Genomic DNA, 26,056 nt, shown 5'->3' on the forward strand with positions numbered 1-26,056 from the left:
TGCCACAAAAAAAAATGGCTAGAACTAATAACATATTCAATACATTTGCAAGATACAAAGTCAACATACAAAAGTCAGTTGCATTTCTATATGCTGACAATGAAATAGCTGAAAAGGGAATTTTAAAAAATCTTTTTCACAATAGCGTCAAGAACAATAAAATATTTAGAAATAAACATAGCCAGAGGTGATAGATCTATACACTGAAAACTGAAAGACTGATAAAAGAAATTGAAGAAGACACAGCCAGATGGAAAGATAGCCCTTGTTCATGGATCACAAGAATGAATATTGTTAAAATGTACATGCTACCCAACACGATCTACAGATTCAATGCAATCTCTACCAAAATTCCAATGCCTTTTTTCAAGAAATAGAAAAAAATCTTAAAATTTTTATGGAACTATGAAGGACTTCAAACAGCCAAAGCAATCTTGAGAAAGAAGAACAAAGCTGGAGGCATCGTACTTTTTGTTTTCAAACTACAGAAATGAGTGATACTGTAAAAGAATATTAATTAGATAAAAGATGGTCACAAAAAGTGTCCACTCCATTTATGGGTCTGCCATTTTGCACATCTTCTTTGTATTATTGGTTCCACCTTAATAGTCATGTTTTCCAACTGGCCATGTGGCCATTACTATTTTCTTTCTCAACTTTGACCTTCATCTTAAATTTTCCTAACATTCTTCATGTTTACTAGTACTTAAGGGAATTAATCTATTAAGTAATACAACTAATTTATTACACAGGAAAACTCATTTTTTAAATTTTATAATCATGCCAAATATTACGATGGTGAATACACCAATAATGTGACCTCCCAAAGTCATCCCTTGCCTTGTATCTGTGTCATCTCTGGTATAAGACCTTACAGGGCCACTCTGTGCTCCCATATTGTATACACATTTTAATGGACCACTTCAATTATTTTCCTATTCGACTAACAAATCAGTGTGGGGATCTATAGGTTCTCCAGAAGTTTAGAGTACTGAATAAAGCTGAGCTGACAAAATGTTGATACCAACCTGCAACTTCTATTTTAGTGGACAGTTTCCTTTAATTATCAATAGCAATATAGAGTCACAGTCCTGTATAGACCAATCTTAGGATCCAAGCCCCCCATATACCAATGTTACATGGATCTGTGACATTTTATAACATTTCTTATGTGATAGGATAAATGTCACTAGGCTATTGGAAAAGTAAATGAATGACCTTTAAATATGATCATTAACTAGCTCTTTTCTTGTCCAAGCATGACTTTCTGCCCTCCTACACAAACTCCTGATGTTAGACTTATCTGAACCTGACCAACCTAATTAGCACAGGCTAAATCTTACTTTGACCATCTCATGTTCAGAATTAAAGAAGTTGTTTATCAAGTGTTGTTCACTGTAATGGGGCTTGACTTCTGCAATCTATTCAGCATGCAATTTTCATTTTGTTCATGAGGAAAACTAGTGGTTATAATTGGTCATAGATATATTGAGAAAAGCTGTTCTTTATTGGGTTAAATAAAATATATTACTAAACTAATTTCACCCTTTATTTACATTTTAATGTGACTATTAGAAAATTTAAAATTACAAGTGGTCCACATTATATTTCTATTTGACAGCATTTCTCTGTGCAATAGAGAAAACATGCCTTACTTTAGATTGTCTGTGAACTGTGGCACATTGACAATGTGTATAAAGCCTTCTGTTTATATAGGACAGTTACTGGATTTGGCTGTTGCTCTTCCCCAGAGCAATTAGTCATGTGGTGAATAAACTAACTTAAATAGAAGTCTGTGAACTAAACTGGAAATATTTTAGGACTCTTTCAGTGTTCGTAAAGGAAAGAAGGCTGACATCAGTCAGTTACATTATTAATAATATTCATTATAAGATTAAACAATTGCAATGCTATCTGTTAGGTAACAACAATGGGGGTCACAATACAAAAAAAAAACAGCAAAATTAATTATCTTTCCTACCATATTAGACATAGAATTAATCTATCTTATTCATTTGTTTTCCCTTAATGCTCAAATGAATTGTTTTGGGGAAAAATATAAGTGGAGCTGACCTTTCCTTTGTTAACATATGGATTTAATGCTTCTGTCCTACAAAAATAGCAAAACATCAAAACTCAAGAATTTCAGAGTGAGAACTGTCAGCTTACTGGGAAGAATTGTAAATAAAGAAAAGGAAGGATGGAAGGGAGGGAGGGAGGGATGGAGGGAGGATTCAAATAAGTGTGCTTCAATTTTAAAGTAAGTTTACACTTGAACCTCTAAATTTCTAGTCTTTGAAAATCTTTGTTTTTAAGGAAACTAGCCTCAAAACAACAATTTCAAGAATGCTCCAAATTTGTGCATGAAAAGATACACAGTAAGAAAGAAAGTGGAATAAGAGAAAATGCAATAACGATAAAAAAGAGAGAGAGAGGCAAGGAAAGGGGAGACGGAGAACACAAAAAGAAAACAGTCAGAAGGAATATATATATCTTCTCCACATGGGGCACACACTAGCAATATGAGGTTACAGTAATGGATTGCTTACTGAGCATCTTCCAGGTCAGGCATGTCTCCAGTTCTCAACCCTGCTATGTAAACATTATCCTATTTCCCATTTGAAGAAGCAGAGATTCAAAAAGATTGAGGTTAAATACATTAGCTGAATCAGTAAGTGGGCAGATTGAGAACTTAAATCCAAGTTTACCCAGCTACAAAGTCCATTATTTCCCCACTTCTAGAAGATACGCTCCTACCTTCAGTATATAATCCACATCCCCAAAGTGTATGTAGAACATGATGAGTAAATGCAGGACTTCTTGTGTGATTAGGATCTGATAACAAAGTGGCCCCTTTGAAATCAACCACCGCTCTACATGCTGGGGTCCAGTGCTGTCCAATATAGTTGTCACTAACCACATGGAAAATCACCCCAGATTTCAAAGACTTAGAATAAAGAGAAAAATGTAAAATGTCAATAATTTTTATATTAATCACATATGAATTTGGCAATATTTGGATATATTGGGGCAAAATGAAATATATTATTAACCCTAATTTTACCTGCTTCACTTTCCTCTTTTAATGGGGCCACTAGAAAAATTTAAATTACAGGTATGGTCCGTGTTATATTTCTGTTGGACAGCATTGCTCTGGGGTATAAAGAGAACACTTACTATTGGTAGACAAATATCTGACATGGTGTTGCTGGTATATGCCATAAGAGCAAAAATGTTCTCCAGAAAAACTGAATTTGTCCACCTCATGGTAGATAGAAGTCACCGTGTGTCTAACCACAGCCCTGTTTAACAGGCCTGGGCAGCCATCCCTTAGCCGCAGAGTGTAGATGGATAACAGTTCACAGGGGGCCTCTTCTCTGGAATATTCTTCCAGGCTGATAGGAGCCACCTAGCCAGGGAAGCTATAACTTTCTCTCACCTCCCTCCCCTCACTGAAGCAGACAATGATTAATACTTTATTTAGTGGTCAAAAGCCAATCTGTTTGCCTTGAAGGCACAGATAATTGTGGTGCTGTTTCTAATTCCAAAGTCCCTGTTGGAAAAGCCAAGGTTAGACTTTAACTAGCTCAGCTCCTTCCCCTGCCTATCCTGCTTAGCTCCCTTCCTTATGACTTTGTGAGTTTTCTTCTATTTGCTTGGTTGGTTTGGGGAGATTTTTTGGTTTTGTTTTCTTTCTTTTTCCTTTTCTTTCTTTCTTTCTTTCTTTCTTTCTTTCTCTCTCTCTCTCTCTCTCTTTCTTTCTTTCTTTCCTTTTCTTTCTTTCTTTCTTTCTTTCTTTCTTTCTTTCTTTCTTTCTTTCTTTCTTTCTTTCTTTCTTTCTTTCTGAAAATACTCTCAGTATACCAGAGAGCCCTAAATGCTTGTGTTGGCTCTGCTTCTAGAGAACACAACCTGAGAGGAGGCTAAACAGGTTCTGGCACCAATTCTAATGCTGAGGGAAGGAGGTTCCCAAACCAATAAACAATTTTCAGGACTCAAGGTGAGTGTCCTACAATTCAACTCAATTCTGACACTACCTACCCAGAGATAGCACCACATTGCACAGATCAATGGTTCAGTCCTATAAAACTGCCCCCACACACACACTTCAGACACCAGTCAAAGGCCCAGGTTGTCACCTGGGTGACTGGCTATAAAGGAGAGGTTCCCAAGACCCCCTCCTTTTCTGTCATCAATTTGCAAGAGCAGCTCATGGAGCTCAGGGAAACACTTTCCTTACTAGACTTCCTATTTATTATAATAAGATGTAACTCAGAAATAGCCAGACAGAACAGATGCACAGGGCAAGGTATGGGGAAAGGGCACAGAGCTTCCATGCTCTTTCCAGGGCACCACTCTCCCAGCACTTCCACATGTTCACCAATGGAAGCTCTCAAATCCTCTCCTTTTGGGTTTGTATGGAGGCTTTATTACATAGGCATTATTGATTAATTCACTGGCCATTGGCAATTGAACTCAATCTCTAGCACCTCTCCACTCCCTTTCAGTCCCACCCCTCTAATCACAGGGTTGGTTCTCTTGGCAACCAGCTCCCATCCTTTGGTTACCTAAGGGCTATCCAAAAGTCACCACATTAATATAACAAAAGGCACAGTTATGGCTTTTATCACAAGAAATTCCAAGGGTTTGGGGAACTATGAGCAAGGAACCCTGGAGGATGACCAAATACCTATGAGAAATATATAAATCACAGTATCATAGACCCAGATTTCTAAGTGTCTTCCCACAGCAAACTATATACATGTATTAGTACTAATAAAAATGTGGTAAGCACAGCAACTCTTTACCAACAATTACAAATGGCTTCAAGGACATAAGCTTATTAACACTTTTCTTTATGTCTAACTGCAGTACAAAAGATACATTTTATGATGATGGTTAGCCTCCATTCTGGTTTCAAATGACATAAGAAAAAAAATAAACACAAAAAATTTCAAATATGATCCTGAGATTTATTTTACATTGCCTTCCTAATACTGGATTAGAGAAACAAACATCTCATAAAGTTTAGTAGGACTGACTAAAGAAGAAAGCAAAGGGAGCTAATGTGCACACCAGTTACACTGGGAACCAAGCTAGATACTTTCAGACTTCATCTCCTTTAACCCCTGAAATCACTGCTCCTATTTTATGGATGAAAAAACTTAGTTGCTCTTAACTTGTCCTAGGTCACCCATCTAGCAGTAAAAACATTGAGCCTGGTGTAAACCCACATCTAACTCCAAATCTGATCATCTCTCTGCTCTCTTAGTAATTCCCAAACTTTTCTGATTGTTCACCCTTATAATAATTAATCTCCACACTCAATGTATAAAGTTCTAATTATTCTAGGACATTGAAAAAATGTGAATAAATTTCGTTAACTACCACATCAGTGAAGAAGAGTAGAAACCATGTCATCTCACCATTTTGTTATTGTTTAGTCTGTTTGCATTATTAGAACCCTCTTCAATCTACATGTTTCTTTATAGAAATTCTGCAGTCAGTTATCTATTTTGTGAGTGTTGGTTTGGTTAAATCTAAATAGTAGCTAAGAATGCATATAGCATTGCACAACACTGAAAGCAAATGAATAGAGGGTTGCACACTCTCTTCAGGAAGCCTGACATCCAGCCTGAAAGAGGGCATCTTTCTCACTCTATATGTTAAATACATATTAGAAAGGCTTTGTAATTTCTATGTGTTCTAGGTGGCAAAGGATTTTAATGAATCTATGACTTGGTTATTGCAGGTTTTACAGTTGGCCTTTTGGTGCTAGAATCTTCCCACGTTATAGACCACTCTTTCAACCCATAATGTTTTCCAGGAGTGTTAGGATCCTGTTATTCCTTTGGGGTTCCACTATATGATTTAAGCCTCTATTTCCATGAGATCTTTTCACTGGAATCAGTGTTTGTGTTTCTTTCCTGCATGATCAGACTTTCTGATTAATTCAGCTGTGTGGACCTCCAACCCAACCTCCTAACCAATACCATTGGGCAAATGACTGAAACAGAGAGCTTGTGTGACAATCCACCCTAATGTCTTTGTTTTGGTCTGATTTTAAAGCAGAAGAAGTGTGTCAATTCACTGCTTTGTGCTTTTTCATCTTGTCTAAAAATTGAATTGAGATGCCTGCAACTCAGAAGTGTCTTCTGTTCTCAGAGACCTAGGCAAGTAGAGGAGGTATGAGTTAGTCTCCTTCACTGGCCACCCTAGGTTCCCTCATCTTTTTGATCTTAGGGTATCTCCCTCACCTTGAACAAAACTTCCTCTCAAGGACTCTATTCACCATACTCACTCAGTGGTGTAAATGACCAACAACAGCTGGAGGTGCTGACTTACCCAGGGAGATTTTCATTTGAGAGAGGATCAAAGTGCTAACCCTAAGAGCAGGACATCTACCAGCAACCTCACAGAAGAGTTCTCATGGTGCTGATCTAGCAGGGCACTATTCCTGTCAAGAACCTTGACAAAAAGGTTCTGTTTTCAAGTGTATTTGGGAAACCTTATATCCCCGATTCCCCTGTTGGATACTTATTCATAGATCATGTTCAGATGTGCATTTAAGTCACTTACAGAAACCCAGTTAGAGAAACCCAGTCAAATTAGTTTAATTCTTTTTCTCCCAAATTTATTTAACCTTATGATTATGCTCTCCCCTTCCACCCCCAAACACTCATAGATGTCACATGGAACTACTAGCATACAGAATGTACCATTGGAAAAATTAAAGGGCCAATTCCAGTCAATCAGGTCAATCAGGAAAACATTGTCCCAGACACATCTCCCAGAATCACAAGGAAGAACATTTATTCTGGCCTTGAGAGCAGAACTTGGTGAAGCCTCAAAGACAGCTTCAAGGGTAGCTTTCCAGAGTAGGCATCTTATCACTCTACAGAGCAGCTAAGCCATGTTTTATATTATTGCTGTTACTATTTTTGAATGGTACAAAAGAAGTATTTGGGGATTCTGGCCAGTCTTCCAGAATCTAAAGTACACAAAGCCCTTTGTCTACAAAAATACAACTATCAGTGTAATGATTCAGAAGTCCAGAGGTGAGCTCAGCCCCGTATAAAGGGTTCAGTGGCATACACAGCTTCTCCTTCAGCTCTACACTGATTTCTATAAATTGGCATTAGCTTTCCCTTCTCTCTACAGATCCAGGTCAACTCCAGCTTTCACATTCCTCTACCCTTAATTCACACAGGTAGCCCTGTCCCTGCGCACATGCTTTTACTGATTCCTATGATGGGGCAGGCTGCCAAAAGCACAGGGCTGGAAACCTAAACACCTGGCATTGCTTTCTCATTCCTCCATTTTCCTGGGTACATTACATAACTTTCTCAAACCTCAGTTTTCTCTTCCTTAAAATGCATTAATTGCATCAGAGAGCAGTTGGCAGATAATTGTCTCATAATAAATGTTAATTCAATCTAGAATCCTTTTCCCTCCAGGACTGCACTCACATTGATTTTTCCAAACTGCCATCCTGCCTTCTCTTTTTGTGATCATGAAAGTATTGAACTTGCTCTCAAAGCTTTTAGATCTTTTCACCCAATGACTGACTGAGAGAAACAAAGACAAGTTCCTTGTCTTAAGGGGGGCCAAGTCTGTAGTGGCATTCACCATGGATTAGGTTTAGGCTACATTTCAACTATACCTACATCCTCACCTAGCTTCTTCCCTGTAATATCCTGCTTCCCTCGTTTCCTTACAATTTCCATCTGAAATCATCACCTCAATAAATCAATTGTATAAGAATTCCTATCTCAGGCTATTTTTAGGGAACTTGAACTAAAACATTTTCCATCAACTTTTCTCCTTCATTAACATTTTCCCTTCACTTCCCAAATTTCATTTGGTCCTCTGTCTTTGATCTTAGAACCAGTAGAATACAAATTTCCTCTTTCCAGATACCAATGTTAAATATAAATATAAATCATTTTTCTCTGGAGGCCGTCTCTCTTGAAAGCTTTCTACAATCTCCAGGCACCTCTAAAATACACAAGTTTTACCCTGCTAACTAGTTAATCCTGTTGATGGGCAAATATAAATACAGAAAGTTTATCAAGAGATTAACTAACAGGGATGCCCGGATGGCTCAGTTGGTTAAGCATCTGCCTTTGGCTGAGGTCATGATCCCATGGTCCTGGGATCAAGTCCCACATCTGGCTCCTTGCTCAGCGTTGAGTCTGCTTCTCCCTCTGCCTGCAGCTCCCCCTGCTTGTGTGCTCTCTCTCTCTCTCTGTCTGATGAGTAAATAAAATCTTTCAGAAAGAGAGAGAGAGTTATATAACTAACATAAGTATCCAAATTGTTTTTCAAATCTGAACTTGTCAATCTTTTAGTGACCATTTACAAAGTCTCCTTGATCATAATGACCACTAAAGGAAAGACAATCTTCCTGTAATGTGGCTCCATTGTTTTTGCTCCTTCCAACACAGATAGTCCCCAGACTCCAGGGTCTCAAGTCTCTGATACACTCTTAGCCAATAGCTCTACTTTGTGACTCTCTGGGATCCACATAAGATCTGGTCCATTATGGTACACCTTAGTAAAGTGTTCTGTTTACAGGTATGTTTGGGAAACCAAGTACACCAGGTCCCTCCATTGTATACACACTCAATTACCCCATAAATGCATAAGTTGAATGCATAGCATGCATGCTCTTAAATGGGATAGATGTAGTGAGGGCAGGGAGTAGAAGACCCCAAGTCTCTAATTTTGCTGTGGTCATTAATCTACTCTGCCAATTCTCCACTTTCTGATACATTCCATGATGTACTATCACTGAACTCAGTATCAATCAAGGCTTGAGCTCTTGTCTCCTATGCTGCAGCATAGATTTGGATTAAATCCTCATGGACTTCTAGAAAACTTATCCGACCAAAAAATCCTCTCTTCTCCAGGAAACACTGAACAAATATTGACCCAGACTACTTTGCAGATAAATTACTTGAAATTTTCACCCTTTAAGTGCATGCATTTACTTGTGATCATATATCTTCTTTGCATTCAGGCTATGGCCCACCTTCTTCCTTGCAGAGAATAAACATAAAACCCATTTCTTTCACCTTTGTTTAATTAATGGGAACACTTCCCAGAGGACTAACTTCTTTAAAATTTTAATAGAGTCACTGAGCTCCTGAGTTGCTTTGCCATGATATAGCACTATAATTGTTATGTTGCTTTAGCTCTTGTAATTGTGTGACTACAATGTGCATACATGTTAGAAGGTTAAATGGGCTGAAACATGACAAAATAAGTGGTAAATGAAGGATAGGGCTTATGAGCCCAGCTGTTTCTCCTAACCTGCATAGATGATAAGGGCAGGCTTGCATATCTCTGAGATCCATCACTTTCACAAAAGGTTGGAGTGGAATTGGAGTTATAACCACATCTGGAATAGGGCCAAAGTGAAAGTGTAACTTTCTACTTGCTGTGATGAATGAAATTCCAGAAGCCAGGATCCTCTCTTCTGCAAATCTGGGAGCACAGTCAACTTGTCTAACTCCATGCAGTGAGAATGTGGAGATCATATTTTGTCACATCAGAAAAATAAAATCAACAAGACACTCAATCTATTATCAATGGATAAGAATAACTTGCCTGGATTTATCTGAGGACCTGTGTTTTCTTTCCTAGGTGAAAATTTTAGCATTATAATTGTGTGACTGGGTTATGCCTACATTTTTCATGGGAATTTGGGTTCCAGTTATTAGGGGCTAAATTTCACTTTAAAAATTAAAAATTTATCTTGATGAAGTCCCACAAGTTCATTTTTTCTTTTGTTTCTCTTGCCTTTGGAGATGTGTCATGAAAAAAGTTGCTGTGGCCAATGTCAAAGACGTTGCTGCCTATGTTCTCCTCTAGGATTTTGATGGATTCCTATCTCACATTGAGGTCTTTCATCCATTTGGAGTTTATCATTGTATATGGTGTGAGAGAGTGGTCAAGATTCATTCTGTTACATGTAGCTGTCCAATTTTCCTGGCAACATTTATTGAAGAGACTGTCTTTTTTCCACTGGATGTTTTTTCCTGCTTTGTCAAAGATTAGTTGCCCAAAGAGCCGAGGGTCCATTTCTGGGTTCTCTATTCTGTTCCACTGGTCTATGTGTCTGTTTTTGTGCCAGTACCATGCTGTCTTTGTGATCACAGCTTTGTAGTACATTGAAATCCGGCATTGTGATGTCCCCAGCTTTGTTTTTCCTTTTCAACAATTCCTTGGCAATTCGGGGCCTTTTCTAGTTCCACACAAATGTAAGGGCTGTTTGTTCCAGTCCTTTGAAAAATGTCATTGGCATTTTGATCGGGATGGCATTGAAAGTATAGATTGCTCTGGGTAGCATAGATGTTTTAACTATGATAAAAAGCTTCTGCGCAGCCAAGGAAACAGTCCAGAAAACTAAGAGGCAGCCCACGGAATGGGAGAAGATATTTGCAAATGACACTACAGATAAAAGACTAGTATCCAAGATCTACAAAGAACTTCTCAAACTCAATACACAAGAAACAAATAAACAAATCAAAAAATGGGCAGAAGATATGAACAGACACTTTTCCAATGAAGACATACAAATGGCTAACAGACACATGACAAAATGTTCAAAATCATTAGCCATCAGGAAAATTCAAATCAAAACCACACTGAGATACCACCTTACGCCAGTTAGAATGGCAAAAATGGACAAGGCAGGAAGCAACAAATGTTAGAGAGGATGTGGAGAAAGGGGATCCCTCCTACATTGTTGGTGGGACTGCAAGTTGGTACAGCCAGTTTGGAAAACAGTGTGGAGGTCCCTCAAAAGTTAAAAATAGAGTTACCCTATGACCTAGCAATTACACTACTGGGTATTTACCCCAAAGATACAGATGTAGTGAAGAGAAGGGCCATATGCACCCCAATGTTCATAGCAGCATTGTCCACAATAGCTAAATCATGGAAGGAGCCGAGATGCCCTTCAACAGATGACTGGATTAAGAAGATGTGGTCCATATATACAATGGAATATCACTCAGCCATCAAAAAGAATGATTTCTCAACATTTGCTGCAACATGGACGGGACTGGAGGAGATAATGCTAAGCAAAGTAAGTCAAGCAGAGAAAGACAATTATCATATGGTTTCATTCATTTATGGAACATAAAAAGTAGCAAGATCGGTAGGAGAAGAAAGGAAAGAGGAAAGGGGGGATAAACAGAAGGGGGAATGAACCATGAGAGGACTATGGACTCTGGGAAACAAACTGAGGGCTTTAGAGGGGGCGGGGGGGGGGAAATGAGATAGGCTGGTGATGGGTATTAAGGAGGGCATGTATTGCATGGTGCACTGGGTGTTATATGCGAGTAACGAATCATGGAACTTTACATCAAAAACTAGGGATGTACTGTATGGTGACTAACACAATATAATAAAAATATTATTATTAAAAAATAAATTAATTAATAAATAACTCAATAAAATAAAAAAATAAAATAAATAAAAATTAAAAATTTACAAATGCTTAAATAAAGTAGTGACACTTAGGTTAGATAGAAATGAGATCCTGAAGGAAGATGATAGCTATCTTGAATATCTAGAAGAAATATGTCCAGAGAGTAAAATAAATTAATGATTAAAAGTTGCATTGAAGTATATTTTTGTTCAGTGTTTAGAGTCCTACAGAAGGAAAATGAATGGCTTGGGTAATTAATAAGTTCCTTATTACTAAAAGTAGTCAAGTACAGCCTAGATGCTATCTTGTAAAAGACTTTTAATATTAAGGAGGTTTGTACTAAATCTTATGTTTAAATTCTATAATTCCAAGCTTGGGTGACAAGCACAAGACTAGTATTGAGGGGTAGATACACCATAGAGTAGTCCAAAATCTGAACAAATGATCTAATGACTGTGACTGAGTTATGTTCAAATATTGATGGTTTTTTTTCCCCCTGTAATTACCAAAGCAAATGGGGATTCTTTTTGTATAATAAGTCTACATAGAGAATTATATAGCAGTCAAAATAAAAAATTTAGAAAAATACATCCTTTAGCTTTTTATGGAGACCTAATTTTCAGGTTGTGATCCTGTTCAGGGAACTGCTATTTTCATCTGCCTTTGGCAGTATGTCAGTATTGTTGATAAAATCTCTTAAAAGGTACTCAATATGGCAGTAAGCACTTGATTGATTCTCTTTTCCATGTTCAGATCAAAATCAGTTATGGTATAAAATTTATAAGATAGAAGTTTCAAGAAAGCTCTTGGAGAATCTACTTTGTGTCTTTATGAAAAAATAATGTAACTATAAGTGCCTCCGTGGCTTGGAGCAAAACTATGTGTCCTGGAATTTGCATAAACCCAGCTATATGTGAAATAAGTTCCCAGATTGTCATTCAGCCTTTCTCTGTTCCCTATATTTTCTAATGGGTCCCACCAGCATAATCCATTATTCAATCTACTCTCTTCCTCATCATGTTTTGTTTACTTCAGGAACTGCAAATAAGACTCTTCTCACCCAGTTAGATGTCTCTATTAAGCAATGGATTCCACCAACCTGCACTAATCTTGAAGAGTGAAGGTTGTATAAATAGCAGTAGAGTAGAAGTAGAAGACCATTGGGATGCCCTCAACCCTCCAATATAATATAAGAAGCTAAATGGCATTGATGATACATTCTTTGCCCTCAAGAAGCTTAGGGAAAAGCTAATATTCAGTAAGAATTAGGTTATAATGTAAACACACATGATACAAATTTCATATTTTCAAAGTTAATCCTTAAAATACTCCCTGCAAACTTTGAGAAGTACATAAGAATTCAGAACAATTGCTGAGACTTCAGATTCATGTCTTTCATCTCAACATGCAGTGAGGGCATTAAATGTAGTGGTAGGAAGAATCTCTCTTCTTTCTCTTTTCTTTTTTAATTTATGTATAAACTTAGAAGAATTCATGCTCAGTAAATGCATGTATAATGTAACTTTATAATCTTCTTAGTAATTTAATATATTGGTTCAAATAGTACATAATTTCATATGGTAATGCAAGGGATTCAGAATAACAAAACAATCTTAATAAAGAAAAACAAAATTGTGGGAATTACAGTTTCTAATTTCAAAACTTATCACAAAGCAGCAATAATTACAACAGTGCAGTCCTGGCATAAGGTAGACATATAGATCTTTTGAATAAAATTGAGGATCCAGAAATAAACCCTTACATTAATGGTCAATTGTATTTCAGGAAAGGTGCCAAGATAATTAAATGAGGAAAGAATAGTCTTCTTAACAAACGGTACTGGACACCCACATGCAAAAGATTGAAGTCATTCCCCTACTTCATACCAAATGCAAAAATTAACTCAGAATTAATTTAGACTAAATATAAGAACTAAGATTATAAAATTCTTAGAAGAAAATTTAGGAGTAATCATGACCATAAATTAGGCAATAATTTCTTAAATATAATACCAAAAGCATAAGCAACAAAAGAAAAAATAAATAAATAAACTGGACTTAAATAAAATTAAAAACTTATATGCTTTCAGGGACTCCAAGAAAGTAAAAAGATACTCCCACTGAATGTGAGAAAATATTTGCAAGTCATATGTTTGATAAAGGTTTATATTCAGAATATATAAAGAACTCATATCTAAACTCAATATATAAAGAACTCTATAAAAACAACTCAACAACAGAAAGACAGACAATCCAGTTAGAATGGGCAAAGGAAGTAAATAAACATTTCTCCAAAGAAGAGTTTTTAAATGTACAAAAAGCTGTTCAACATGATTAGCCATTAAAGAAATTCAGATCAAAACTATAATAAGATACCACTTCACACCGATGAGATGACTAAAATAAAGACAGAAAATAACAAGTGTTACAGAAGATATGGGAAATTGGATCCAGTATATATTTCTGGTAGAGTTGTAAAATGGTGCAACTGCTTTAGAAAACAAGTCGGCAGTTTCTCAAAGAATTAAATGTACAGTTACTATATGACCTAGCTCTTCTGCTCCTACATATATATCCAAGAGAATTGAAAACATAAGTTCATAAAATATCACACACAAATATTTATAGCAACATTATTCATAATAACTAAAAAATGAAATAACAAAAATGGCCATCAACTGATAGATGGATTAACAAAATATGGCATATCCTTGTAATGATATATTAGTCATGAAAAGGAATCAAATACTGGTATATGCTATAACTTGAATGAACCTTGGAAACACTAGTTCCGAGTGAAAGAAATAAGTCACAAAAGGCCACATACCGTATGGCTCCATTTTTGTAAAAATGTCCAGAATAGGTAAACATATAGAGGCAGAAAGTAGATGGAAATAAAAGAAAGGAATTAAAAAATCCATTAAGGAAAAAAACATAATAATGCATTTCATAGTTTTAGTGGAGGTGTCGTCAAGATCAGAGAATCTATTGATATGTTATTATGTCATATCCACAATTAAATGAGAAAATTGACTTATTGGACTGGTGTGTCAATAGTGTGAGAAAAAGCAAAAAGATATTAGAATTCTACAAAGGCAGGAATATGCATTAGCCATCCCAATATGTTCAGCACTCAAAGACGACACAGTCACAGGCAAAAAGAATACACCTAGCACATGTTGGCAGCATGAGGAAATTCAGCCAATTAGGTCACAATGTCGAGCAGAAAGCATTGTTATTGTTTCCTTTGGGACAATTCATTCATCTACTCTCCTTTTGACGGGCATTTAAGTGGTTCCCAAGTCTTTCCTCCCGTTTCGGTACTATGAACATTCTTAGATACATCTCCTGGTGCGCATGTGAATGATTTCTCATTCACCTGAAGGGGATTGCTGGGTTTCAGAATGTGTGAATTTTCAACTTTACAAGATTATTTCAAACTGCTTCTCAAAAGGTTATCCTTAGTCACACACTTTCTTCGGATGAAGAAAAATGGCAGTGAAGAAGACCCTCTGTTCTTCAGTGAAGCCCCACTCATCTCTGTATTTCCTTTATATCCTCCTCTCCTTTACTTTCCCTCTCTTGGAGTCATGGAATATAAAGGAAAGAAGGACCTTTAAAAATGTTCAGTTCAACCCATTTGGCAATGAGGAAACCAAGTTTCAGAGAAGATAAAGTGATGTGCTCAACCCCAAATAGCTAATCACCCATGTGAACTAGGGTTAGAAAGTAAGTCTCTTGATTCCCAGTCTCTTCCCTTTTGTTCCTTTTCTTCAACCTTCCTTTCCTTTCTTCCTTCCAAAGCCCAGGTAGTAGGAAGAGTGGCAAAGAGGAATAGTTACGTTGCAGAAATCAAAACTACTTTTTTTAAAACTTCTTATCATTAGTTTTTGATGTAGTGTTCCATGATTCATTGTTTCTGTACAACACCCAGTGCTCCATGCAATGCATGCCTTCCTTAATACCCATCACCAGCCTATCCCAATCCCCCACCCCCTCCCCTCTGAAACCCTCAGTTTGTTTCCCAGAGTCCACAGTCTCTCGTGGTTCATTCCCCCTTCTGTTCCCCCCCTCTTCATTCTTCCCTTCCTTCTCCTACCGATCTTCCTGCTATTCCTTATGTTCCATAAATGAGTGAAAACATATGATAATTGTCTTTCTCTGCTTGACTTATTTCATTTAGCATAATCTCCTCCAGTCCCATCCACATTGCTGCAAATGTTGGGTAATTGTTCTTTCTGATGGCTGAGTAATATTCCATTGTATATATGGACCACATCTTCTTAATCCAGTCATCTGTTGAAGGGCATCTCGGCTCCTTCCACAATTTAGCTATTGTGGACAATGCTGCTATGAACATTGGGATGCATATGGTCCTTCTCTTCACTACGTCTGTATCTTTGGGGTAAATACCCAGTAATGCAATTGCTAGGTCACAGGGTAGCTCAATTTTTAACTTTTTGAGGAACCTCCACACTGTTTTCCAAAGTGGTTGTACCAACTTGCATTCCCACCAACAGTGTAAGAGGGTTCCCCTTTCTCCACATCCTCTCCAACATTTGTTGTTTCTTGCCTTGTCCATTTTTGCCATTCTAACTGGCGTAAGGTGGTATCTCAATGTGGTTTTGATTTGAATTTTCCTGATGGCTAAAGATTTTGAACATTTTGTCATGTGTTTGTTAGCCATTTGTATGTCTTCTTTGGAGAAGTGTCTGTTCATATCTTCTGCCCATTTTTTGATTTGATTATTAGAAATCAGAACTATTTTAGTCATGATTTTTAGCTGTCTCTTTGCCAGGAGAAAGGGAATGAGTGCTGTTGCCCTGGCCCCATCCACCATGATCATAGAATTCCAATGACAGACTCATTTCAAGGAAGTGAAACTACGGATTTCAAGTCACAATTTAGCCATAACACTTTAGTTAAGAAACTAAAGGACAGGGGCACCTGGGTGCCTCAGTTGGTTAAGAATCCAACTCTTGGTTTTGGCTCAGGTCATGATCTCAGAGTTGCAAGATGGAGTCCCGCATAGGACTCACATACTGTGTGTAGAGCCTGCTTAAGATTCTCTCTCTCCCTCTCCCTCTGCCCCTCCTCACCCTCTCTAAAAAAAGAAAAAAGAAAGAAAGAAAGAAAGAAACTAAAGGACAATCATTTGGAACACTGATTGTAATGCAGTTTATTGAATGACAAAAGTCATATATTTCAGTGTCAGCTCCATGATTTTTGGGTGACCTCAGACAAATGGACAAACCTCCATAAGATTCCAATGTCTCATCTAGTGTTCTTATTAACAGTTGATCCCCTAGTTCCCAGGGTTGGCAAGAGCATCAAAAATGCAATAGGCACCAGGCAGATTTCTCTTTCAAACTCTTAGTACTTAACCTGGTGTATAGCGGTACCTTAAAAAATGTTCATTGCATGAATAAGTGACTTCACGATTGAAGTGCTTTGAAATTTAGACTGTATAATATACACACAAATTATTAATCTGAACATATTTTTTTAAAATCCTAGGGCACGTATTGCATGGTGCACTGGGTGTTATACACAAATAATGAATCATGGAACACTATATGAAAAACTAAGGATATACTGTATGGTGACTAACATAACATAATAAAAATTATTATAAAAAAATTCCTTTCCAGATTCACAATTTAATCTCAAAATTCCTTCACCATTTGCATTAAAAGTTTCCAGACCCCAAAATTCTAAGAATTCAGCTTAATCATGAAACTAAAAGGTAAAGTCAATACTATAGGCTATTGTAATAAAGGGATTGAATATAATATCAAAGCTCAAAATCAGGTTGCAGTTAAGCAAGGCTAAAAGCCTCCTTCTTTCTACCCATTCCCTCCTTTACATGTTGTGGGTTGGGTCTTAGGGGTTAAGTATTAAATTGCTTTATGGACCATGTTTTCTAAAAGTGGAGGCTCCAAAAGATGTAGAAAAAACAGCATGCATGATCAGGAATACAGCTTTTTTCTGCTAAAGGCAGGGCCTCCTCCACCCTCATTCACCCCTGAGAAGACTTGGGTTGAATGACCTAGGCCATTCCTCTCCAGGCCATAAGGGAAACTGTATTGTGCTTTTTGTCTATATATCTTTCTCTTTGTCCTCTGGTGCCCTGTGAGCATGCTTGGAGTCATCTTGAATTTTGCACTTGAATTGAGATCCAGACTTAAGTGAAGGTATCAAGTGGGGAAGTCAAGGTCCTATCTAACTCCCAGGACCTCTGGAGTGGAGTGTGAGACCAGGTCCTTGGATAACAACAAAGTTCTGCTTTGCCTTGCAAGCTTTGCCTAAGTTTTGCAAAGGTCTTTTTTAGGAATCTCACAATGAATAAGGGCAGCTAAGGATCTGGGTTTTCCTAGGTACTCTAGCCAGATAATGCTGAGTGGGAAGTGTTGAGCAGAACTCAGAGGATCTATTTTCTGGAATATGGGGAAATCTCAAGTTAAAAAGAAGTTGCTGATCTTGTTGGCATGGAAGATACTAGACCTCACAGGAGAAAAAGACAAGTAGAGAAAACATACAGAAATGAAAAAGTTTGCACTATTTAAATTACAACATTGAAAGAAGCCAAGAATGCAGTAGAGATCTAACAAAATAGAGCTGAAGGTCTTAATCAAATTCAAGAGCATTATAATAAGAATCATCAGAAGCAAATAAAGTGTTTTAAAAAAAAATAGGCAGGGCCATATGTGTTCTATTTGGCTCCTTCTTAGGAGAAAGCCAGAGAAGTTCAGAAAAGGATTATCATAAAAAATGACATCAACAAGAGAAAGAATGTGACATATAGTAAGTAACACATTTATGTCTGTGCTTCTCTGACTGATTGCCCATCAGTGCAGATGATAAGTATTGCCCTCTACCTTGCTTTGTATGGCTTCCTTGAAGGAAAAATGGACTGGAAAAGGGGGGGGTGGAGCTAGAGGGTGGGTCATCACGGGTAGCCGCCCCCCAGAAATTTTCACTGCTTTTACCCTAACTCCAGTAATGGGAGTCAATACTTTCCATAAAAGACTCTCTTACTGACGTCTCTTAATCTTACTTAATTGGCAATAACCTTATATTGCCAATGGTGATTGGCAATGGCAATGCCTTGTTATTACTAATGGTGATTAGTTTGTACAGAGTTGTAAAAAGAATATATAGAGCATGGACTAGATACAATACATACAAAAGTATATACTTCCATTCAAAGGGAGGAAAATTCTTTGTTAGACCCTGCACTGGAAGCTTTACTGTGTAATCTAATTTCTTCCTTCATGGGCTGCAAATATCATTATTTTTATTTGACAGATAAGGAAACCAAAGCTCAGAGATATTAATGTCAAAGTACCACTGTTGATAAGAGACAACGCTAGAATTGAATCTCAGCTTCCTCCAGTTCAAAAACCACTTTCTCCTACAATAACCTGACCGACAGGTGAGTTAAAAGTAAAAACCTTTTTTAGAAAGCTTAATTATTATTAGGACTCATTTAGTAAGAAATGCAACCAACTTATATTTTTGGTCTCTGCATTATCTTTCATAATTATACATATGTGAGCTTTATATATGTTGAAAGAAGCAGTGTTTTTAAAAAAATGTAGATATAATACTATAGTACATTTTAATTAAAACCTGGATGAGTTCATATACCGCAACCAAATCAACTCTCCTCAGTCAAGCAGAATAATGACTTCTTGATTGTTGGGATGGCTCAAAAAATTGGGACAACCCCTCTAGATTTTATGGTTTTTCATCAAATAATATGTTCTCTAATTTTTGCAAGATGGCTTGGCTCAGAACCCATTCTGTATTTAAGAGGTGGTAGAGGACTGTGGAAGATTAGGGACAGTTATATAGTCTCTCTGCCTTCAAATGACTCATCTTTAATTATGACCTACTAATGCAAGCAGTACGGGTTTTAGTGATGACTAAATCAGACCAGATATGTGGAGCACTTTGCATAAAACATGGCTGGTGGCAGGCCCTCAGTAAGTGAGGCCCTCTATTTAAAATCTGTTAAGAAGTAGGGGTGGGAAAGTAAAGCTATCTGTTTCACTCTTTTCTTTTTTCCTTTTTGAGAAAATCAGGGCTCTAGGTGGCTTATTTCCTAGGGTGGGATAACCCCTCACTTGACACTCTTTTCTTGGACATCATGATGCTCAGACACTTTCATATCAGAGGAACTGTCTACACCAAAGTGGCCACCTTTCATGCATGCAAACCTTTCTTCAGGGGAATTTTCAAACCTGCTTTTGCTTCCATGACACGATCCAGACTCAAAGCTGTTGTACCTTTAGATGGAAGTTCACTGTGGTTATTTCTTGCTCTGCTCAATTAGCAGGTGTAAGGACTTTAGCCACCTGAGACAGCTGGACTGTTACCAAGCTAACAACTAGTTTGTCTGTTCATAGATATTAGACTGAAGATAGGTTACATTATATTTTTTCCTCCAATGTCAAATAAAACCTCTTTTTAAATAAAAAAGCACATGGGTAATGGAGCTGTCAGGTTTGGGGACAGCTCCCATGTGAAGGTCCTCGGTTTTCCTGCTCAAGTTAATATGGAACTAGCAGCTCCTACTGCATGGAAGTCTTTTTTCCCCCTTCTCACCATCCTTCCCTGTGGAAATCACATCTATCCTTCAGGTCCCAACTTATATGTAACTTCCTCCATGAAGCTTTCCCTGATTTCATGACTCTCACTCCCAAAATATAGAGAAGTGTTTTCCTGCTGCTATGGGGTAAGGGATCTAGAGAGGCATCAGAGCTTGGTACAGAGGGGCATTGGGGCCACTGGTTAGGCTAAAACTGGGTTGGAGGTGCAAGAAAGGAGCTGACGTTTGCCCTTGGACTTGAGGCATTTGAGTTTAAGGTGCAAAAAGGACAAGGAGCTGGGATAAACCAACAGCAGAGTAACCCACACTGACACCCTCCACTGCCCCGTCCTCTCCTGCCACCAACATTGACCAGAACCATGAATCTAAACCACACGGATACCATGTTTGGGATGAAGATGTACATAGGGAGCTGGAGGTTAGGGGGGCTTCTGCCCAGAGACAGAGGGGAACACGCCATAACAGAACTGATCTTTGTGTTTCTACCACAGGTGAGAATGGGGGTTGGGGATGGCCAGTGAGAGAGGTGCAGGCAGAAGTTTGGCAGAGTCAGTGAGAGGAACTTCTCCTCTGCATTACAGACTACTGCCCAGGCATCTTGGGCTGCCCACTCACAGTAACAACTAGACCTTGGACTTATCCACTACTGCATGACAGCCTTAATGGCTCTCAAACTGCATTAATGCAACAAGTAACACAGTCTGCAAGTGGCTCTGCCCAGAGATATTTCCAGATAAGCCAACTACCACTCAACAGGAAAAGGCAGAGAAATGAATGTTTGTTGAGAAGCCACAAAGGACAATCGATATTTTCTTTAAAAAAAATTAATAATATAAGGACCATTGAAAACAAAATCAAAGTTGAGAAAATAGTATAAAAAATATCATCAACAATGAGTGAAACCATATAATAATTGTTTTCCTCTGCTTGACTTATTTCACTTAGCATTATCTCCTCCAGTCCCGTCCGTGTTGCAGCAAATGTTGAGAAATCATTCTTTTTGATGGCTGAGTAATATTCCATTGTATATATGGACCACATCTTCTTAATCCAGTCATCTGTTGATCTATGGAACATAAGAAGTAGGAAGATTGGTAGGAGAAGAAAGGGAAGAAGAAAGGGGGGGTAAACAGAAGGGGGAATGAACCATGAGAGACTATGGACTCTGGGAAATAAACTGAGGGCTTCAGAGGGGAGGGGGGTGGGGGGTGGGGGATCGGGATAGGCAGGTGATGGATATAAAGGAGGGCACGTATTGCATGGTGCACTGGGTGTTATACGCAAGTAATGAATCATGGAACTTTACATCAAAAACTAGGGATGTACTGTATGATGACTAACATAACATAAAAAATATTATTAACTAAAAAATATATCATCAACATATCACTCAACTTCAATAATTATCAATATTTTACCAATTTATTTTCACCTTTTTCTTTTCTTGGTTATTTTGAACAAATGCCGTATATCAAGTTATTCCATGATAAACCTACAGTATGTGTCTCTAAATCATTTTTTGTTTACATGATGAAAGAACTAGCAAACTCAGCAGTAATTTCTTGATACCATCTAATATGCAATCTACATTCAAATTCCTTATTTGTCTCAAAGGATCTTTTTCAGTTGCTTTGTTTGAATGTAGCACTAAGTAGTGTCCACACGTGGCATTTATTTCTTATGACTCTCCAGCAATCTGTTACTATGTAACAACCACCTCAAAATTTAGTGGTTTGCAACAAGAATAACTTGTTAGCTCCACATTCCACTGATCAATAAGTTGATCCTGGGGTCAGCTGAGTGGTTTTCTGCTGGTCTTGCCTGAGGGCCTTTATGTGGCAGCAGTCAGCTGGTGGCTTATTGAAGACTCGATGGTCCAGGATGGCCTTATCATGTCTGGTGACTATCGTGGGCTGTCAGTTGGGTCTCTCTCTCCACATTTACTCTCTTCAAGGAAACTAGCCTGGGATTCTTCACAAAACAGTCTTAAGGCTCCAAGCATGCAGAGACAGAACCTACAAGCCTCCTTCAGGTGTAGGCTTCAGAGCTTGCGTACCGTCACTTCTGCAATGAACTATTTGTGAAGGCAAGTCATAAGGCCAATCTACATTCAAAAGATAGAACAATAGACTCCACCTCTTGACAGGACTGAGATGCAAAATCACATTAAAAAAGGAAAAAATGACCATTATTGCAAACTACCTAACACATTTTCTTAAATCTTCTTTATTCTCCAATAATATTTACCCTTCCTTTTTATGGCATTGATTTGCAGAGAAATAAAGTCATCTATCCCCCCAAATTTTGTATTTTTGTGGTATCTTTTAAATTGCTCATCTATCTCCCAAATTTCCTATAAACTGGTAGTTTGATACAGAGGCCTGGTTAGATTTTAAGTTTTACTTTTACTTAAGACTATTCAAAGGTAAGCTAGAGAGTAGAATGCTAAGTGAAATAAGTCAGAGAAAGACAAATACCATACAATTTCACTCATATGTGGAATATAAAAAACAGAACAAATGAGCAAAGGAAAAAAAAGAGAGAGACAAATCAAGAAACAGACTCTTAACTATAGAGAACAAACTGATGGTTACCAGAGGGGAGGTGTGCAGGGGGATAAGTGATGGGGATTAAGGAGTTCACTTATGATGAGCACCAGGTGATTAAAATAAAACGTTTTTAAAAAAAGAATACTTCATAGGTAATCCTGAATATTTCATTTTTTATCATATCATGAGCCATGTAATGACTTATCTTTTCCAATTTCAGTGATGCTAAGATTGATCAGTAGGCATGTGTGGTCAGCCTGATTCCTCTTTATAAAGTCCCTCATCAACCTTCTTCTAATGGCTTCTTAGCTAATCACCTGAATCTATTCATTGCAGATGCTGATTTCTCTATCATTCCTTCTGCAAGTACTAGCAGGACTTCTTCTCAGAGAATCTCCTTCATCAATAATGTTGTTAATCTGAAGCATAGTTTGGGTAGAAAAGCCTGAGTAAATGCATATTTCCTCTTCATAACAAATTTGAGAGTAATGAGCTGGTATCCTAGTAAACTCCTATGACGGTTAATGAGATTTTTTTTAAATCGGCTTTTGTTTTTTGTGTTATTAGGGACTCGTGGATTTTTATGTATTTGATGTGCTTCAACCCACTGCAGTCATTATTCATTCGGATGGTCCCAAACAGTTCCATCTGGGACCAGTAGGACTTCCTTTAAATTGACTCCAGTGTTGTTTTACCTGACCCCATTATTCTTTGATAGTTTCTTGCTTTCCATCACAACAAAATGCTAAGACTCACCTTCTATATTTTCTGTTTCAGACCGAGAATCAACCTTGTCTGGGGAGTTCTGATTACATTTAGTGGGGAATTGTGTTTGGATACCACAATCTGCACCCTGGGAATGGTCATTACTATTCTATTTTCATTGATTCTAGGACTTTATAGAGGCCCAGACAGATGAATGGACAGACTAAGAAATTGATATTATTATGACAAGACAATGAGGAAATCATAAAATGGTTCTGTTTGAAATTTTATATCAGTTTTTTTCATTTATGTTTTACTTGTATCTCTTTCCTATTATGCAAAAGAAAAAAACCCTTGATTTTTTAAAAATATCAGCATCAGCAGAAACAACACTGGGCCAGTCCCTTCATCAAGCCAATCAGGCTGTGAAGGGATATAGTTACTTTGGCCCTCTGATATAGCAGATAATAGAGCCTGTTCTGGCCTAAATTTCTTGGGAACATACTTGTGATTTAAAAGAGCTGGAATCTTGAAATTAATGTGTAACAAAGAAGAACTATGACCAATCTCCATCAAAGGACCACCTATCCCACTCAGAAGATGTCCCTAAAACCCAGTAAAGGTGCTTAAAATGGCTCTCCCTTGGAATTTCATCTAAGTCCTGGCGTGGTTCTCTCTGGACAAAGCCTAATGCTGGAGGCAGTGTTTTTCCATGTCTAAGAGGCCGGCTGCTTTGAACTTCCCTCAACTTGTCTATAGCACCAGCACTGGCCAAGCGGTGTGCATCTAAACACCAGATCAGCGGGCCAAGCTGGCATGCAAAAGCCAGAGTAAGGGAACTATATAAAGAATGACAAAAGGATAGGCAGAACTTCCCTGCTAATCTATGCATTGAGACTGGATATGGGGACTCTATTAGGGAGAAAAGCACTTGCATCCTAAACTCTAACCTGAACAGAAAGTGAGTTTTGTAGTTTCATTACATTCATTTGAACAACCTAATGGCTTCCTTCTATTAGTTTGCATCACCTTTTCAAACAGAGATTAAAATCAAAAGATTCAAGTTCTGATCATGCCACTTTCCTATCTGATCATTATATGACCTTGGGTATACCACACAAATTCTTTAAAACACTATTGCTTCAATCTTTATATTGGCTCACTTCAAGGGGTTGCCTTGAGGATTAATGAGGCAATGTGCGTGAAATACCTGTGCATTCAGAATAATCAATAAATTTTTACTGAATCATAATCTTCCCTCTTTATCTGTGGCTTCTCAAAGCAAGGAATGTTTAACTTGGCAACTTTTTTTTTTTTTTGGTCCATATCTAGGACAGATTATTCCTAGGCAAGTCAAACATTATGATATTCCTCTTCCTTCATTCCTTCCCCATGAAGAAAATATTGGTTATTTCCAGTGGCTAGTTTTAACTGACACATGTATTATAGTGTCTTTCTCATACCTCTGGCGTAAAACCTCGCATTACAAACATTTTGCACGAATATAAAAATCAGGAAGTTCTGATGTTTTCAGCTTGAATAGTTACATCATATTCCTTAGCAAACTGAGTATGCCACAGTATCTACCATATCTGCTATTTGAAACAAAGCCAAAGACCCAGTCAATGACTTTCAAATAGGCCCTATTTATAATGTAAATGATGGACAAGGAATGCTGTAAAAAATAGTAATAATTTAAAATTTCTACATCCTGTCATATATTTTGATGACAGCTACAAGGAAACTACTAGCCCAATTCTCTTGATGGTTTTGTGTGAATATATTGAACCAATCCATTAAGGCTTGATAATAATCCAATTAATTGTTTAGAAACATTACCCAAGCTCTTGTGTGTGGTTTTTCTCACAGAGAAAAGAGCTGCCTGTTTATTTCACAGGCAGAATGACCAAGTTGGATATCAATATTCTCCGTGAGTGAGCTCTCTAAAATGAATTCGCTATCGATCAGTCCATTTGCTATTGTTAGCGATCTTGCTTTACATCATGAGGTCTCTGAATTTTTTTACCCCTGCATGGTACTGTGAATCATTCCTCCTCTAACCAACCAAAAATAAAATTAGGGTTTGCATACATATAGGGTTTTTTCTTCACAAGTGCAATATTAATTTTCCCTCAATAGTGTACTTTTCTTATGTTTTAATTATATACAGATTTTTGAGGATTTAGATGTGCTATTTAAACTGGTGTCATTTCATAATAAAGTTCAATGTGACTGCAAAATACTAGAAGGAAGACACTATCTTTTCTCTCATTTTATAAGTAATAAGACTGAAACGTGGAGAGCAAAGGCTTCAGACGGGTAGACCTGAGTAGAATTCTGGTCCAGGCACTTACCACTAGCAGATCTTGATACTTCTAAATCTCATTTTGCTCACTTCAAAATGGGAATAACTCTACGGCCCACCTCTGCTGGTTTTTGTACAGACTAAGTGAAATGGTTCACATAAAGCTTCCAGAGTATGGTAAAGACTCAGTACGGTTATGACTGCGAGCCACAGAGCTCTAATCACTTCCCTGCCTTACCTCTTACACGTAGTGCATTGAATCACACAAATGTCTGTTTGTTTTTGGAAGTCAGAAATGGCCAGATATCAGCAATTCTACATGGTTCAATGTAATCTGTCTTCTGCCTATTGAGAAATAGACTAAGATTTTGAGGGCAACAATTGTATCTTCTTCAAATTTATGTACTCTGAGAGCTTAACACACAGTAACATTCAATAGATGAC

The sequence above is a fragment of the Ursus maritimus genome, unplaced genomic scaffold (genome assembly GCF_017311325.1).
Source record: "Ursus maritimus isolate PB19 unplaced genomic scaffold, ASM1731132v1 scaffold_20, whole genome shotgun sequence".
Taxonomy (NCBI): domain Eukaryota; kingdom Metazoa; phylum Chordata; class Mammalia; order Carnivora; family Ursidae; genus Ursus; species Ursus maritimus.